Source organism: Triturus cristatus, chromosome 4_2 (genome assembly GCF_964204655.1).
Source record: "Triturus cristatus chromosome 4_2, aTriCri1.1, whole genome shotgun sequence".
Classification (NCBI taxonomy): Eukaryota; Metazoa; Chordata; class Amphibia; order Caudata; family Salamandridae; genus Triturus; species Triturus cristatus.
The window spans coordinates 282,966,754-282,983,189 of record NC_140586.1 but is presented as its reverse complement, the minus strand read 5'-3'; the positions used below and the strand labels follow the sequence as shown (position 1 = coordinate 282,983,189).

At 43.9% G+C, this 16,436-nt stretch overlaps 1 protein-coding gene across 1 annotated transcript in view; it reads right to left on the bottom strand.

Moving 5' to 3' along the window:
* The window catches only part of LOC146833641 (uncharacterized), a 51,575-nt gene that overhangs the window by 28,885 nt on the left and 6,254 nt on the right, over window positions 1-16,436 (bottom strand). The window lies entirely within an intron of this gene.

Below are 16,436 nucleotides of genomic sequence, written 5' to 3'. Positions count from 1 at the left end.
CAGCTTAACCCACTCGAGGGTCTCTGCTTTTATTACTTTGTACAGCTCAGATGCAAAATCCCCAGAAGTTGCCATAGATAAACAGGCGAGACGGGCCCTTTCCTAGAATTGTTACCTTTCACAGCTGACGTGTGTTTCTGCAGTTGTTGCTGTGTACAGTTGAGGAATGTGCCTTTAATGGCCCTAAACACAGCTGGGGTGTGCCTGCAGTTGTGTGACTGGTTATTGCTGTATGGTGCATGAGTTTTTGGTAAGTATGCTCACCTGAAAGTGGTTAGTTATTGCTATGCACAGCTGTGAAGTGTGATATTTGCAGGTGCGACACGTGTGAGAAGAGTTGTACCTGCAGTGTTGCTGTACACATCTGAGAACTGGCATGCCTGTGGTTGTTGCTTTATACAGCGCAGCAGTGGTGTACCTACAAGAAAGTATGACGTGACACCACATGCGTTTATTACGCATTCCTTTACGACTCCTGCATTAGAACGAACGCGTCATTATGCTGTGTCCCTTTAGCTCTTCGTTACAACGACTTGCCTTAGAGAGGCACTGGACTTTGGAATAGTATCATTTACTATTCCAACTCCAGTCTGCGCACCAATAGGGAAGGTGTGGGACTTAAAATCCAACACCACTCCACCAATGCACCCCCTAAAGCAAGTCATTGTAACAACGTGCGTGCTAAATGATTGCGTGGTAACGATGCCTTCTTCTATTGCTGGCGTTGTAAAGGCAAAACATGATTTCTGCTTCTTAATAAAGGATGTTTCCAGTGCATGCAGGTGTTTCTATACAGGGCCAAGAAGTGGTGGGGTGTCTGCAGTTTCCTCTAGTCTGCTTAAGGTGTGCCATGTTTGTTGTTAGACACATTTGAGAGGTCTGGAACCCGCAGTTGTTGCTTTGCATGTCTCAGAAGTGGTATGATTGTTGTTGTAGACAACCTGGAGGTGGTGTGGCCACAGTTGTAATTTTCTACTGCAGAGAAATGGTGTGTCTATAGCTGGTGGTATATACAGCTGAGAAGTGGTGGACAGCAGTTATTGCTAGGTACAGCCGATAAGCTGTGTACCTATTGTGGCAATGCACATCTGAGACGTACTGAGCACATAGGTATTTCTATACACAACCGAGAAGTGGTGGGGTAACTGCATTTGCTGCTCTATTCAGTTGAGAGGCCCTACTGTTGTTACTATACACATTTGTGAAGAAATGCATTCTCAAGTTCGCGTATTTTGATGGATTTGCCATCTCCTTCTTAATCACGTTTCCCGTGAAACGACAACATTTTAAACAACATACAACATTTTGTTTTCTCTTTTTCCAATTTGTTTTTTTAAGCACTTATGGACTCTGCTTACCTTTGAAAACTGTTCAAGTCTTTTGTCTATATACCATGATCTTACCAAGGGGAGGGTGTTATATGGCCATTAGGGTCATTGTCGACATTGCTAAGTTAGCATAAGCTCTGCTGCCATGATGCTACTTTTGTTCACGTTACTACATGACTTTATTTTGCAAGAATGTTTTGCCTTTCACATGAGAACTGTCTGCTTTCTACGTTCTCTGCCTGTTCCTGGAGTTTAGTCTGAACACGATGTGCAAGGTCGATAAACAATGCCCCTTGTTATCTGTTCTGGTCAGTCCCTAGCACCTATGCAAAACATGCTAACACAGCTGCGCTGCTGAAAACTTGTGCTTTGTTATTATGGGGATGCATGTTGTTCTAAAACACACTTGGAAAGGGACCTTTCCAGGGAGAAGAGCCATGCTTTTCCTATGATATAAAACTTCTGTCTAGGCACTAAGGTATGGGGCCTGCTGAAAAAGCCCATAGATCTTCCTTTATATAATAAAACTTCTTCTTACCAAGGGGAGGGTGGTTAGGCCTTATAGTCCTTTACCCACTGTCTGTATACAATGACATCCCCCTTTATAATCTATGGAATTGCAACAATGCTAACTGTTTTAGGTTTATGCGTTATGCTGCTGGTAGCGGCTCGTATACTGCATTATAGAGCACGCTAGTTAAAATAAACATTTTGAACTATAACAGTGACTCTGTCAATTCTTATTGTGGACAAGTACAAGTGAGTGTGTGAAAGGGCACGTCTTGCAACCGCGATTCCTGGGAGTGTTGTGTTCTGGGTTGTCTAATCATTTGTAGCTTCATGATTATGTAGGAGAATGAATGACACACTATAGCTAGTCGGTTTTGGGATTTTTGGCACTGAGGTGGTAGGAAGGTTCTGCCTCTATACACAGAGGTCCTGTTTTCCTGCACATAGTTCTGTGTATGTGCAGAATCCCTGCAACAATACCTGCAGTTGTTGCTTCATGCAGCCGAGAACTCAAATGCATGTGGTTGTTGCTATAGACCGTGGAGCAGTGGTGTGCATGCTGTTGTTACTATGCACATTTGCAAAGTGCAATACCTGCAGTTGTTGCTTCACGCAGACAAGAACTCATATGCATGTGGTTGTTGCTATAGACAGTGGAGGAGTGGTGTGCATACTGTTGGTACTATGCACATTTGCGAAGGGTGTTACCTCCAGTTGTTGCTTTATGCAGCTGAGAACTGATATGCATGCGGTTCTTGAAGTCCACTGAGAACAGGGTAAATGTATACATTTATTGCTATCAGGAAATGGTCTTTGATTACTTGGAAACCATCTTATGTACCTATTTATTCTATACAGACAGTGGCATTGAAGAAGAATTGGGGGTGTACTCTGATATAGTCCAATTGCTATATCATGTATTTACTCTGGCTGTTGTATGCATGTCTGTGCTATTCTATGCAAAAGTCAATAAAGCTATGTTTTAAAAAGAAAGGCATGTGCTTGTTGTTATAGGAGTGGAGAGGTGGTGTGAATGTAGTTGCTGCTGTACACAGCAGAGGAGTGGCGCATCTGCAGTTGTTCTACGTAGCTGGGATGTGCCTCCTGTCACTGCACTATACAGAGGAGAATTGGCATGCCTCCAGTTTTTGCTATGCACAGCAAAAAAGTGTTGCTACTCAATATGCAAAACAAACTACATTGTGAAAAAGTTGTATACCTCTCATACAAGGTGCCTTCTGCAGTTATTTCAATATGCAGGACAGATGGTTTTGTTGCTACACAATGTTGGTAAGAAGTGGCCTTCAGTTAATGCTGGGTACAGCTCAGATGAAATGCATTCTGCAGTTAATGCAGTGTACAGTGTGGGTGAAATTATTCCTTCATTTTTAGTTTTTAATCCCCCTACTTCACTAAAGGCTCATCGTTCCTCCAGTAAGAGCTCCAGGGAAGCTCTTGGGATGGCCAGCTAGATCAGAATGTCGTTGGCAAGGGAGAGAAAAAAAAAATGAATCTCTACTCAGTCCGACTCTCCGGATATTTAGGTTAGAGTGAATCTGCTGAAGGACTGGCTCTAGGTATGAGACGAGGAGCAGGGTCGACAATGGACATCCCTGTCTTGTCCCACACTCTGCCTACACAGCATGAATAGATCCCTTTGATGCTAATCTTTGACGAATGGTTAGTATATCTTGCTGCTATCTCAATCCTCTGTCCCTCACTGCTTCCTTCCGAAAAGGATATTCCACTCTATTGAATGCCTTTCCAGCATCTAGGAACAGCAGAAGCACAGCGTGTTTACATTTATTAAGTATATCAATAAGATATAGTATTTTTATGTATTATCCAACCGTCTTCTCTTGGGAATTAATCACACTTGGACAGGGTGATTTAGGACCTGCTTAAGTTTCTGCAGTCAGTTTTCTATTATTTTTGTAAATATTTTAAAATTGACATTCAATAGAGAGATTGGCCTATAGGAGAGTCACTGATCCCCTACTTCCCCTATTTAAGTAGGATTGACTCTCTCGCCTCAGTCATGGATGCATTACTGTCCCTCTAGAGGCTCTATCATTAAAGACTTAGGACCTTAATGGTAGCATAGTAGGTCAGATGCTTGTAGAGAAGGCCGAGGAGAACACATCAGGTCCTAGAGGCTTGAATAGTTTAATGCCCTTGACGATAATTTTCTCCCCCGTTATAGGGTCCTCGAGGACTATTTGATCCAGTATTACTTTATTAAGATTGGAGCTTGGCAGAAAGTGTCTAATGGAAACATCATTAGTTGGAGTAGATGCGGAGAATGCCTGGTAGAACTGCGCAAAAGCCCCACGTTTATTTTGTTCGTCCATCTTGAGGCTGTCATCTGAGGTTCCGATACACAGAATGTGGGACTGGATATACTTCCTTCTCAGTTTGGCCGCTAGTAATTTCCATGTCTTGCCACCGCCCTCATAGTATTTTTGTTGGATTTGTGCTAGGAAATACCCAGCTTTATTAAGCTCAAGAGGTCTAATTTCACCCCTTCAGAGAATTATTTAGCACCATGTCTTTTGAGAGAGAATTTTATTATGTATCTTTCCCCGTTTTCATCGCACAGTCTGGAGGTCTTTCGTGTTCATTGTACGAGTCCTGGCTAGCTTCACACTTTCCGCTATACATGTCCCCCAGATTACATCTTTCATTTACTCCCATAGTATTGCTGCACTACAGTCCCCACTGTCATTGTAAGAAATAAACTCTTTGACCTGGAAGCAAGGAGCTTCCCTGGCTACCCTATCTCTGAGTAGACATTTGTTATACTGCCATTGCGATATTCCACCCTTGTCAGGCCATCCATGAAAATTCCAGAGTAATCAGGCATGGTCAAAAAGCGACATCACCCGATCTCCTCCTCCCAAACAATCTGTAGCAAGAGACAATCACATAGTATAAAACTGTTCTGACAAATGACCTATGGGATACTGAGTAGTGTGAGTAATCTCTCTCATCTCTATTTAGATAGTGTCAAATGTCTATTAGACCCTGCTCGTTAAGCCAGGATTGACCCGCTGCAGATAGGGTAGTGATGCCTTCCTCTTTGTTGTCTGAGCGGTACTGCTGCACATCTAGTACCATTTTCCAGTCACCCACCATTAGTAAAAAGGCCAACCATAGCAGTCTATGGAGATGTGGCATAAAAACCCATCTTTACTCTGGTGTGACCATAAATTGATGCCAACTTGAAATGTGGAGTACCACAGGGCTCTCCCCTATCCCTGCATCTTTTCAATATATATATCAGCCCTCTTATCATTGCGTTACGGCCGATGGGAGTGCAAATCCACAACTATGCTGACGATATGCAGCTAGTCTTCCCTATCAATGAATCTACAGAGTCTCAGGAATTTCTCAAAAAATCCATGCTGTTCATCATGAAATGGATGAACAAAAATCAACTAAAACTCAATGCCGAAAAAACAGAAATCATTATCCCCAACAATAAACTCCAGCATTGGACTCCCACCCACTGGCCCTCCGATCTAGGCCCGCCTACGGCACTAAAAAACTCGATAAAAAGCCTAGGCATACACATTGACTCAGACCTAAACATGAACACGCAGATTGGAGCAGTCACCTCCGCTTGCTTCCTCCAACTGCGGAAACTGAGGAAAATCAGATTTTTTAGCAGAGAGGCATGTATCAAAATTGTCATCTCTTTGATTCTGTCAAGGATTGATTATGCTAACTCTATATACCTAGGTCTTCAGCGCAATCAGATACATCGTTTGCAGCTATTACAAAATCAGGCAGCCAGAATTATATTCCAAGAAGGCAGACGATGTCGCATCAAGCCGCTGCTAAAAGAGTTGCACTGGCTCCCAGTAGAGCAATGCTCCAAGTTTAAAACCGGCTGTATTCTTTGTAAAGCCTTGCATGGGACTGGCCCTAAGTACATTTCATCAAAAATCCATAAGTACATCCCCCACTGTACTTTAAGATCTATGCACATGAACTACCTAGAGATCCCAGTTTTTAGACGCAAAAAAACAGGAGGCTCACGCTTCTCAATATTAGGACCCAAACTCTGGAACGCTCTTCCTCCCACATTGAGACTCGAGTCAGACCTCTTTCATTTTAGGAAGATGTTGAAGACCTGGCTCTTCACCCAAGCTTACAGTTAGACCTGGACCATCCTTACCAGTAACTCTTTTTAGAAAGTAACTCCTCCAGCGCCAAGAAACCTGTTGGTGAATGAGCGCTATATAAGTTCCTATTAACATAACATAACAACAAAGACATGTTGCATCCCCTCAGTCTTTCATTTATCGACAACCCTCTCCCATTCTTATCTGCAAAGACATAGTTGGCCGAGAAGCCTACATGTTACCCTATTGTAATCCACATTTGAGTTTAAATGTGCCTGCAGAACTCTTGTTCTTCTGGCTGGGGTACTGAGCACTCCAACCTTGAAAGATGCTAGTGTTAACCATTTACCTATACTCTACGCTTTTCAGTTTTGAAGCAGTGACCTGAGGGAGTTAGCTCATTATGCCACTCTTGTGAATGTTTGAAACCGTGCTTGGCAAAATCCGTAAACAAGAGCCTAATACTACCACCATCATCACATGCATCCAACCCCCATTATAAATCCTCTAAGTAACATAGATAAATTTAGAACTATGAGAAACATCCAGTAGTTTGGTCAACACTCTGTTTTGTGTCAGCACTATCCATTCCCACTTTCAGAATAATTCACATCCCTTCTTATCTACTACTCTTCTCTGTGAAAGTGGATCAGTAGCATATTCCTATATGCTACTGATCCACCCCTACCAGGCCCTCCACCTTCTTTATGTGATCTGCTTGATCAGTCTGCAGTGTGGCTAATCTTCTGGCTGGTTTACAGTCTCTGGCTACAGTTCGGTTCTGGTTCTCCGGTTCTCCAGAGAGATTCAATCGCCACTTCTTTTTCTTTTTTGATAGTCTCTGTGAGCAGTTTAATGTTAAGCATGTGTCCTACCACTCTCCACTGCTCTCTTTTGAGGAGTCTTTCTTAGGTGATCCGTGGAGCCATTGGGCGTGGCAGCATAATAAGTGGGTATACCAAGGATTTTCTGTTCTCTGTCAGTGATTTAATCTGTATGCATTGGTCCTGCCATTCAAAGAAAATTTTGAAGGGGTGACACCATTTGTAGGGGGTTAGGTGGTACTGAAGATATTGCACCACAGGTCGAAAGTCTCTTCGCTGGAGCAGCTTTATTCCTGCTAGATCCTTGTAGATGTGGAACTGGTGGACATCGAACAAACAGTGTTCTTGAGTCCTTGTAGTTTCCATAATTTGTTCTGTCACCTGGAAGTGATGGGGGTGGCGTAATGATAGCTTGGGGGCAATTTCCACAGTATGCATTGCTTGCGCTGTGTGAGTTCTGCTCAGTTTAATCCGGACTTTACTGTCCATTATAAGAGAATGTAATGGTCTGAATGTGAAGCTTTTGATATCTGTTCCTTCAGAGCCACTTGGGATCATCCGTATGCACAGGTTTTTCTTTCTTGATCTATTCTTGATACCTTCAAGTTCCTCCTACTGGAAGAATTTTTGCTCCTGGAGTGCTAGTAGTTCCCCTTGATGAATTTCTATTATTCCTCACATCTATCATTATATTCCTCCAGCCCAAAGATTCTTTGACCCAAGTTGTTGATATCCCTCTTTGTTCCTGCAGTTCTTGTTCCAGATTGTCACGTAGAGTCAGTCAGTCAGTCAAAGATACTTTATTCGGTTCATAGCAAAAACCATAAAAGCATTGTACATCAAAATCAGGACCACTATTTAAAATACAACAAACCATACAATACAATTACAAATATATATAAAAAACATACATTATAAATATCAATGAAAAATACGATACTAACACGTTAAAAATCAAAACGAAACACACAATCATAATTCATAGGTTACCCGTAGCACTATGCACTATAGCCAAATGATCTTCTTCCTCAATCTCGTTGCTATCGTCAAACAATTTGCTATGTTAAAAATCTCCCAAGTAGAACCCAGCAGCTGAAGATACAGGAGAGCTGGCTTAACTTGTCTAAAACCTTTATCTTTGATAAGAGGGATAATACATTTTTTACGAATAGGGCGCAAATGTTTACAAAAGAAGATAAAGTGCACCGTGTCTTTAATAGAGAATCTATCGCAAGAACAGATCTCCAAATCCGTCTCCTTCGTCCTCCCTGGGCGTTCTGTAAGGAGAAGGTGGAATTTGTTCAATCTGAACTTAGTCAATAGATAACGATGATTCATATTATTGACTGTTCCCAAGTAGGGTTCTATGCCACTAGAGGTAATTAACAACTGGTGAGCCCTAACTGTTGGTTTATGTAATTCCTTTTCTTCTCTTGCTAAATTTACCCGCTGTTTGTATGTATCTTTCACCCATTTCACATCCCCCTTTCGTAAGTTATTTGGGTGAATAAACAGTTCAGGGCGACCCAATTCTATAGTTAGTTTTTTAACATATTTCAACCAGGGAATAGTGTTACCATACTCAAGGGATAAACAATCCCTGAGAATCTCGTGATTCAACTCTAGTTCCGGGTTTAACCATATAGAGATCCATTTCAATAAAGGAGCTAAAGCTATGCGGTCTCCTAGATATTCGGTCCCGCACTCTTGATGAACGATATATCCAGAGGTTGACTGGGGAACGGATAAAATAGATTTCAAAAATGTATCCTCTACCACCTGCAACACCCTTGCATTTTTAAACCCCCACAGATCAGCTCCATACATAGCTATTGAAGTACATTTGGCTTCATACATTTTTAACACAGCCTGTAAAGGCTTCACCCCTAGTTTACGGGCAAAGTCTGAGACAGCCAAGGTGGACCTCGCAAAGGCATTACGCTTAGCAACTAATTGGGGCGACCAGGAAGACTGATCGTCAAAAATAACCCCCAAATATGGGAATCTTGTTACCCTGGAAAGAACATTCTCTTCACAGTGCATAGTCTTGACTCTTTTGGGCTTACTGCCCACAACCATTACGTGCGATTTAGCAAAATTCACACTTAGGTCCAATACTTTCATAAAATTAGAAAATGAATTTAAAAGACGTTGCAACCCCACTGCTGTACGCGCTATTAAGGCGGCATCATCTGCATATAATAATGCCGGGATGGAATAGTTGCCTGCCTTAGGAATATCCTTACACGCCTCTATTAGGACAGCACCCAAGTCATTAATATAAAGGGTAAAAAGCAGGGGGGCTAAAATGCACCCCTGCCTAACCCCATTGGTGATCCCAATCTTGCCCGTGCAATTACCTAAACAGTCATATCTGACTGTGGCGGTAAGGTCCCTACGTAAATCAGCAAGAAAATACACAAGGTTTTTATCAATGCCAAGTTTAAGGAGCAATCCCCAAAGTTTGGACCTATTCACACGGTCGAAAGCCGAGGAAAGGTCCATAAAAGCTAAATATAGCGTGCCCTTTTTGACAATAGTGTATTTTCCAATTAATAGGTGGAGGTTGAGGCTTTGGTCCATGGTGCCTCGTCCCTTCCTAAACCCATATTGCAGGCATGAAAGGGTATCAGTGTCCTCCATCCAAACTGTTATTTTACCTAGAACCACTCCCCCCAACACCTTCACCGCAGAATCAATGAGGGAGATAGGGCGGTAACAACTGGGATCCCCTCTGTTACCTTTCTTAAAAATAGGGACAATAACAGATTCAGACCAAGTGACCGGAATGCCTGCAGTGCATACCCTATTAAAAACGTTTGTTAAAACTATGGACCCGGTCTTAAGATCCGATTTAAAAAGGTGCACTGGAACGCTGTTGGGACCCGGAGCCTTATTGCTCGTCATCTTCCCGATGGCGTCTTCTACCTCAGTCTTAGTAACCGTTAAAGTATAGGGATCTAAAATAGGGGTAGGCATATTCACCTCCCCACTATTTTCCCCTTCATAGACTGACTTAAAATGAGAGGACCACAACTGTTCCTGAATACCACAATCTAGTTGGTCATTACAGGGGTCACGGAAAAAGGGTTTATTTACAACAGCCCAAAATTTGGCGCTGTTCCTAAGCACATCCACGGAGGATAGTTCTTCCCAAGCATCCTCCCTAATGTTCCGTCTTCTAGTTTCCAAAGCTTTATTGTAGTTTTTCCTTAACAGGGCCACAATGGCCCTATTCACTGGTTTACAATTCAGGGCGGCCTTCAGCTTTTTATTGGCTGACGAACAAATTTTATCAAACCACCCCAACTCAGCAGAATTCTTAACTTTCCCCAAACATTTAAGGTCTGCTGAGACCTTGGAACAAATTGTCGAATAAGCCTCTAAAACCTCCTTGTTCCCTGCTTCCAAATTCAAACATGTGTCCAGCTCAGATCCTACCTCCCTTATTAGGTTAGTATGGAAGTCTCCCGGTATAACTCTACTCCATCTAATCCTATGGGCCTGATCCGTTGGACAAATATCAGATTTGTCCGTTCTATTTGGAGCTATCACAGGCTTTGTAATCAAGTCCAAAATACTGAGGGCCACTGGGTTATGGTCACTAAAGTGTGACCAAACCGGCGAATATCCATAGATCCTATCCCCTAGTGTTAGACTAATAAAAATATAATCAATAACTGAGTGACTACCATTCCCTTTAAAGGTGGGTATCTCCTCATTCAACGTGGATGGAAGCATCAGACCATTGTCTGCCAGAATTACTTCGAGGAGATCTCCCTGTGCAGAATGTTCAAAATGGGTCTCCCCTTGCTCTACCGGACCTAATAGGTCTAATGACAAACAATTGTCTGGGCAGCCGTGAAATTTAAAATCTCCCATGACTATGATAAAACATAGATTTTTATTGGCCTCCCTGTAATTTGGCAAAAAAAGGTTTAACATGGCCAGGTGATCAGTCGTGGTGACTCTATCATAAGAATTATAAAAATTAATAATTAAAATGTCACCCACCCCACTCAAAGAGATTTGAACTGCTAGGCAGTTACATGATCCCGTATCTAGTTGAGTATGTGTACCGGGGATAGTAACTGACATTAAGGTGACCAGGCCACCCTTGGCCCTCTCCATCTTAGATGGGACCGCCGAAATAAAATAACTCGAATATCCATCCATGGTCAGGGTATTCCCTATGTCCCAGGTTTCTTGTAGTCCTATAATATCTCCTCTGCCAATAAATTCTCGCCATACTGGGTCGTCTATTTTATTTTTCAGGCCAGCTATATTCCAGGTTACCAACTTTATGGGTGTACCCCTGGGCCCTTGATCACATCCATCTGCAAAGGGGACATTACTTACCAGTGTGGCTACAGGGAGAACTCTAATCGGGGTGGCAGGGATAATGATATCTTCTTGATTCCCTAGTCACTCATTTTCTCCCAGATTAGAAAGGGTATCAAATCTGTTGAAGACTGGAATAGTAAATTCATAGGGACCTCTCCCTTTAGATGGATCGCTAAACACCGGCCTAATATAAGGTGGTGGGTAAAAGAACCCCAAAGGGAGTATGTTTACATACTCATTATGGATTCTAACTGACCCAGCCTGCCTCAATAGGTCTTTAACCAGCATGGGGGATCTAAAACTTATGACGACACAGTCGCCTTCTAGGCTTTTCTTTGTCTTACCCACCCACGGCACCCTTCTGATCATCAAAAAGTTGTTATCCAAATGTTGACCCAAAACAGTTTTATTGGACAGATAATGGAGGGCCTTATTTTTTTAATGAAGTCCAATGTTCATCTTTACCGCCCTCAAGTTTGGGAACATTAGCAAGGATTATTGTATGGGGACATGCCTCTGCTGGTAGATGTAGCGACAGTTCTCTCTTAGCAGGCTGTGTCAGAGGACTTGACCTTCCCACTGAACTCCACGGACCCCGTTCCTCTCCCTGAGTTACATCGATAACTTTTGGGACTGGGGGAGGAATACTTGGTTCTATGCCCTGGGAGGTCACTAGGGGTGCTGATTGTTGAAATGGGGTAATTATAGAGTCCAATAAATTATTTACTGAGGCTGTAACTACTACTGAGCTGCCGATGTACTTGGCCCAGTCTTTACAGCTTTAATATTAAGATGTTTTTCGATTACATTAAGTCGGTCCTCTATTCGTTCCAGATTAGCCATTAAGGGCAATGTAAGTGACCTAAGGCGTTCGTCCAAAATCTTAATAAAATCTGACATGAATCCCCTACTGATATTCTCAATATCTAAGTTAATACAATCGTTTCTTCCCTCCTCCATCTCCTCGTTATCTAGGTGGGGAACATTAACTTCACTTTGATCCGACCCAGGTGCAAGTTAACTATTTCTCGGTAGTTTTGCCTGTTGCCGACTACCATGTGGGGTATTCTTGGCCTTCCTTTTCCCTGAAATAGTCTTGCTACGAATAGTTTTTATGTCCGGCCTGGCCCTCAGCTGCCTGGTACATGTGGCCATAGGGGAAGGGGCCACACTAATTACAGATAGAGGGGCGGGAGAGATCGTAAGACTATCTACTACCACTGACCCATTTGGAATCACATGGGGATGCAAACAGTCCAAGGGAGCATCAATAAGGGCAGATTCCACTACGGATAAGGGTGGAAAAACTGTTGGCCTAATTGGGTCCAAAGACAATCTTCGCTCATCTGATTCAATTTCCTTAGCCACAACTGACTCTACCTGTTTCAGATAACCATCAAGGGTCCCCATACCCGCCACCCTCATGCCTAATTTGGTATGCACCTTAGCCATATTAATGGGTTAGGTGTAACTAATAAAACAACCCCCTCAGAAGCACAAACAAGGAATGAATTACAAACAACAAAAACGTAATCCTGTGATACCCTTGCAAAACGAATGGCCTCAATATGCACACAGGCTTAAGAGGGATTGTCCCAGCCCAGCCTCCTCAGGCCTCTGAGGGCCTAAGAGGGCCCGCCCTTTGCCCGGGCTTAGCCCGTCACCGCCCGCGCGCGTCCCGCGAGGCGGGAGTGGGAAGGCGGTTTTAAACGTCCGGTACGGGAGGGAGGGGCCGCTGGTGCTGACGCTGCCCCTCTACCTCCTGGTGTTTGTAGTCCTGCTGGGCTCTTCCCCACACGCTGAACACTCCCGTAGATGGCCTCAAGTACGCTGCGCGTCCCGCGAAGCGGGAAGCGCGAGGTCGTTTTAAACGTCTGGTGCGGGAGGGAGGGGCCGCCGGTGCTGACGCTGCCCCTCTACCTCCTGGTGTTTGTAGTCCTGCTGGGCTCTTCCCCACACACTGAACACTCCCGTAGATGGCCTCAAGTACGCTGCGCGTCCCGCGAAGCGGGTGGCGCCTGGTCGTTTTAAACGTCCGGTGCGGGAGGGAGGGGCCGCTGGTGCTGACGCTGCCCCTCTACCTCCTGGTGTTTGTAGTCCTGCTGGGCTCTTCCCCACACGCTGAACACTCCCGTAGATGGCCTCAAGTACGCTGCGCGTCCCGCAAAGCGGGAGGCGCGAGGTCATTTTAAACGTCCGGTGCGGGAGGGAGGGGCCACTGGTGCTGACGCTGCCCCTCTACCTCCTGGTGTTTGTAGTCCTGCTGGGCTCTTCCCCACACGCTGAACACTCCCGTAGATGGCCTCAAGTACTCACGTAGAGTCACAAAGTCCTCTCTAAATCCCCTGAAAAGATCTTCCAGGAATTGTCTCATGACTGGGTGGCCATCAGTATCAGCCGGCAGGTTCAGATCATTATTGGTGGTGTCGTCTTTATCATGCTTGCCAGAGCTGCTTGTGTTCACTTTGGAAGGTGTAGCTCTACAGAGAAGGTCTTTAATAGATTGGCCCCGTTTATTTCTCACTGCCGCCCCTGCATTGAAGTGTCGGAGGTGGTGTCTCACTATGCTGGACTAGTACTTGGTTGCCAGCCACCAAAAAGTGTCTCTCTAGGTCCCATAGCTTTTCAAATTGTTGTCACATGTGATATACCCTCCTGGGGTCAAATCATTTGTGGTGTTGCTCACATTAGCCTGTAGGGGGTCATTCAGTATTGCACCCAGTAGACATGGCCCGGGCCCTTTGTGGTATCTTGTAGGTCTCTCCATGCCTGGGCACTCTCCTTACAGAATTAGCTTGAAGTGCAACACCTTGTTCGGCGGTTTCTCCCAGACCACTCAGCTGCAAATGTTCCTTGTAGTTCCTCGTGTGTTAATGTATTGTCATTTACAGACAGCATATTTTCCATTGAAATGGCCACTACATTTGCACAGACATACATTTTTTACTGATAAAATTATATAGGACACAAATCAAAATGTGTGAAAATCTGATTTCTATGAATAGTTATCATTTATGCATCCCCAAGTAAATTGATTTGTTTTGATCCTATTACAATCTCTGTTTCCAGCACACTTAGAATCACAAGAAACAATACTTCATGTTTGCTTTAACAACTGCTAGAAGCATACAGGTATTTTCATTTTGTTGTGCATTGCAAAAAAATAACATCCTACATTGTCACATAATTCACTGCAAAAACTCCTCTTGTTTACTGTCAGAGAAAGAAAAGTAAACAATAACCACCATGTTAAAAGAATAAAGCAGCCTGACATTTGACCTCTGTTTTTGAATCACTGTCTAATGTGACAAGTTAAACACAGAATCTTTATTTATTCCTCTGTCTTTCGCAACCCACCAAAAACCAGCTCACGACTCACCGATGGGTTGCGACCCACAGTTTAGGAAACACTGGTATAGACTGCCCCCATTGAAGCAGGGTCAAGACTGAATTGTATATTGCTGTGTCCAAACTGAGGTGCCATGGTGTGCAGAATAATGATGGACTGGGATGCGGGCCAGAGTAATTAGCAGTGGCTGAGATTAATTCAGGCATTCCATTCATCATTCTTTATATACTTTAGCATGTCACCCTAAGTGGGACGGGCATGCTCAGACCTGGGCCCTCTGCACACTGTGTCACTGGAACCAAGCTATACCTGGCTGTTGAGCTCTAATTAGGGTAAAACTGGTCCTTGGTTACTTGTGCTCCGGTTCAGGGAGGACTTGGACTGTCAGTTTGGTCTAGATTGTTCCTTCCCATTGGAGCAGGGTAAAGAAATACTTGCATATGGCTGGTTTCAAATTGAGGTGGCATGTTGTGCAAAACTGGATGCAGCCAGAGAAATGAATTAACAGTGGCTGAGATTAATTCAGGGATTACATCCGTCACTTTTTGTATACTGTTTCAAATGTATTTTTTGTGTATACTTTAGCCTCTCCTGACTTGGAAGAAACACCTAACAGTGTGGTAGAGGATGAAGTGTAAGTGATAGGTGCGCAAAATATCATTACAATTTCTATTATGCTAGAAAAGGCAGGGAAAAGAGTCAGGGATTTTATCCGGATTATCTGTGTTGCAGGTAGTCCGGTGGCAGATAGGGGATCTAAAATATGTAGGCAACCACACAGCTCCAACCCCGCCAGAGGAGCAGTAGGGTGGTGTGAGCATGTACACCAAAAAAGGAGCTAATGAAAGTAGGCTGAGTAAACCCTATAGCAAGTAACACTAATAATTGTAAATGTTTCGTTTTGTGTAATAAAATTGGTTTGTTAAAATTGTCGGTTGGTAAAATTAAAAACGTATTAGGATATAATTTGCGAGGGGGGTCGCGAAGTTTCAACTGCCTAGGGGCCTCCACAGGGTTTAATGCGTCACTGAAGGCAGGAGCTCTTGGATATACAATGTGAGCAAAGGCTCCACTGTCCCAGCACACTCAGTCAGCATGCGTTGCTTGTTGAAGCCCGGATTCAGAAAGGCTCTGGGTGTAAGGAAAGTATCGGGCTTGCATGAAGGGCTGAGGACATAAGAGTAACACCGTAAGGACCAATTCACTCTTGTGCTGCCAGGCCAATACCCTAGGAAGGGCTTTGTCTCACCCTCATGAGTGCAGGGTGCCAGTCTGGCTAGGGTCTGAATCATGAGGTGACTAGGGCACAGCTAACTGGTGCTGTACCACTTTAAGAGCCTTTGGGTTCTTGAGGGGGGCTTGGGGAATGGTCTTCCTTCTGCCTTGTTTCTGCTCAGGTTGCCAACCTCGATTGCTCTTCGAATTTCTTCCTTACCCATGAGGTGCACGTGTATGGCAGTAGGCAGCATCCTGGCCTTTAAAAAAGGTGCCTGGCTACAGCTCATGTCACTTACTTCCTTTCTTGCTCATTTAGCATTATGTTATACTTTTGGCAGCATCTCTACCTTCTGCATGCTGCCAATTAAACAAAAATTAATTGGAAAAAATGTAAGAAAGCTTGATTGTGATTTTCTTTAAAGATCAGATCAATATTATTTTGATCCGTTATCGCGGGCCCCTGAAAGGAGTGGGGTCCATAGGCCGGTACCTCCTTTGCCTATTTGGTAATCCGGAACTGCCTGCCTTGGGCTGTCTTGCAACATGTTAGGGAAAAATCTACCCCTACTTCCAGGCTGGTTGCAATTTCTTGGGCTAGCCTCCCCAGCACCCCTGCTCTTTATACCATCCGGCTGAGCCTTGGCATTGTAAAGATGTCACCCTCAACCTGTTCTTTCCTGCAGTTGAATTTCATTGTGTCAAGCCCACTCAAGGAGGAAACATCAGACTACTCCTT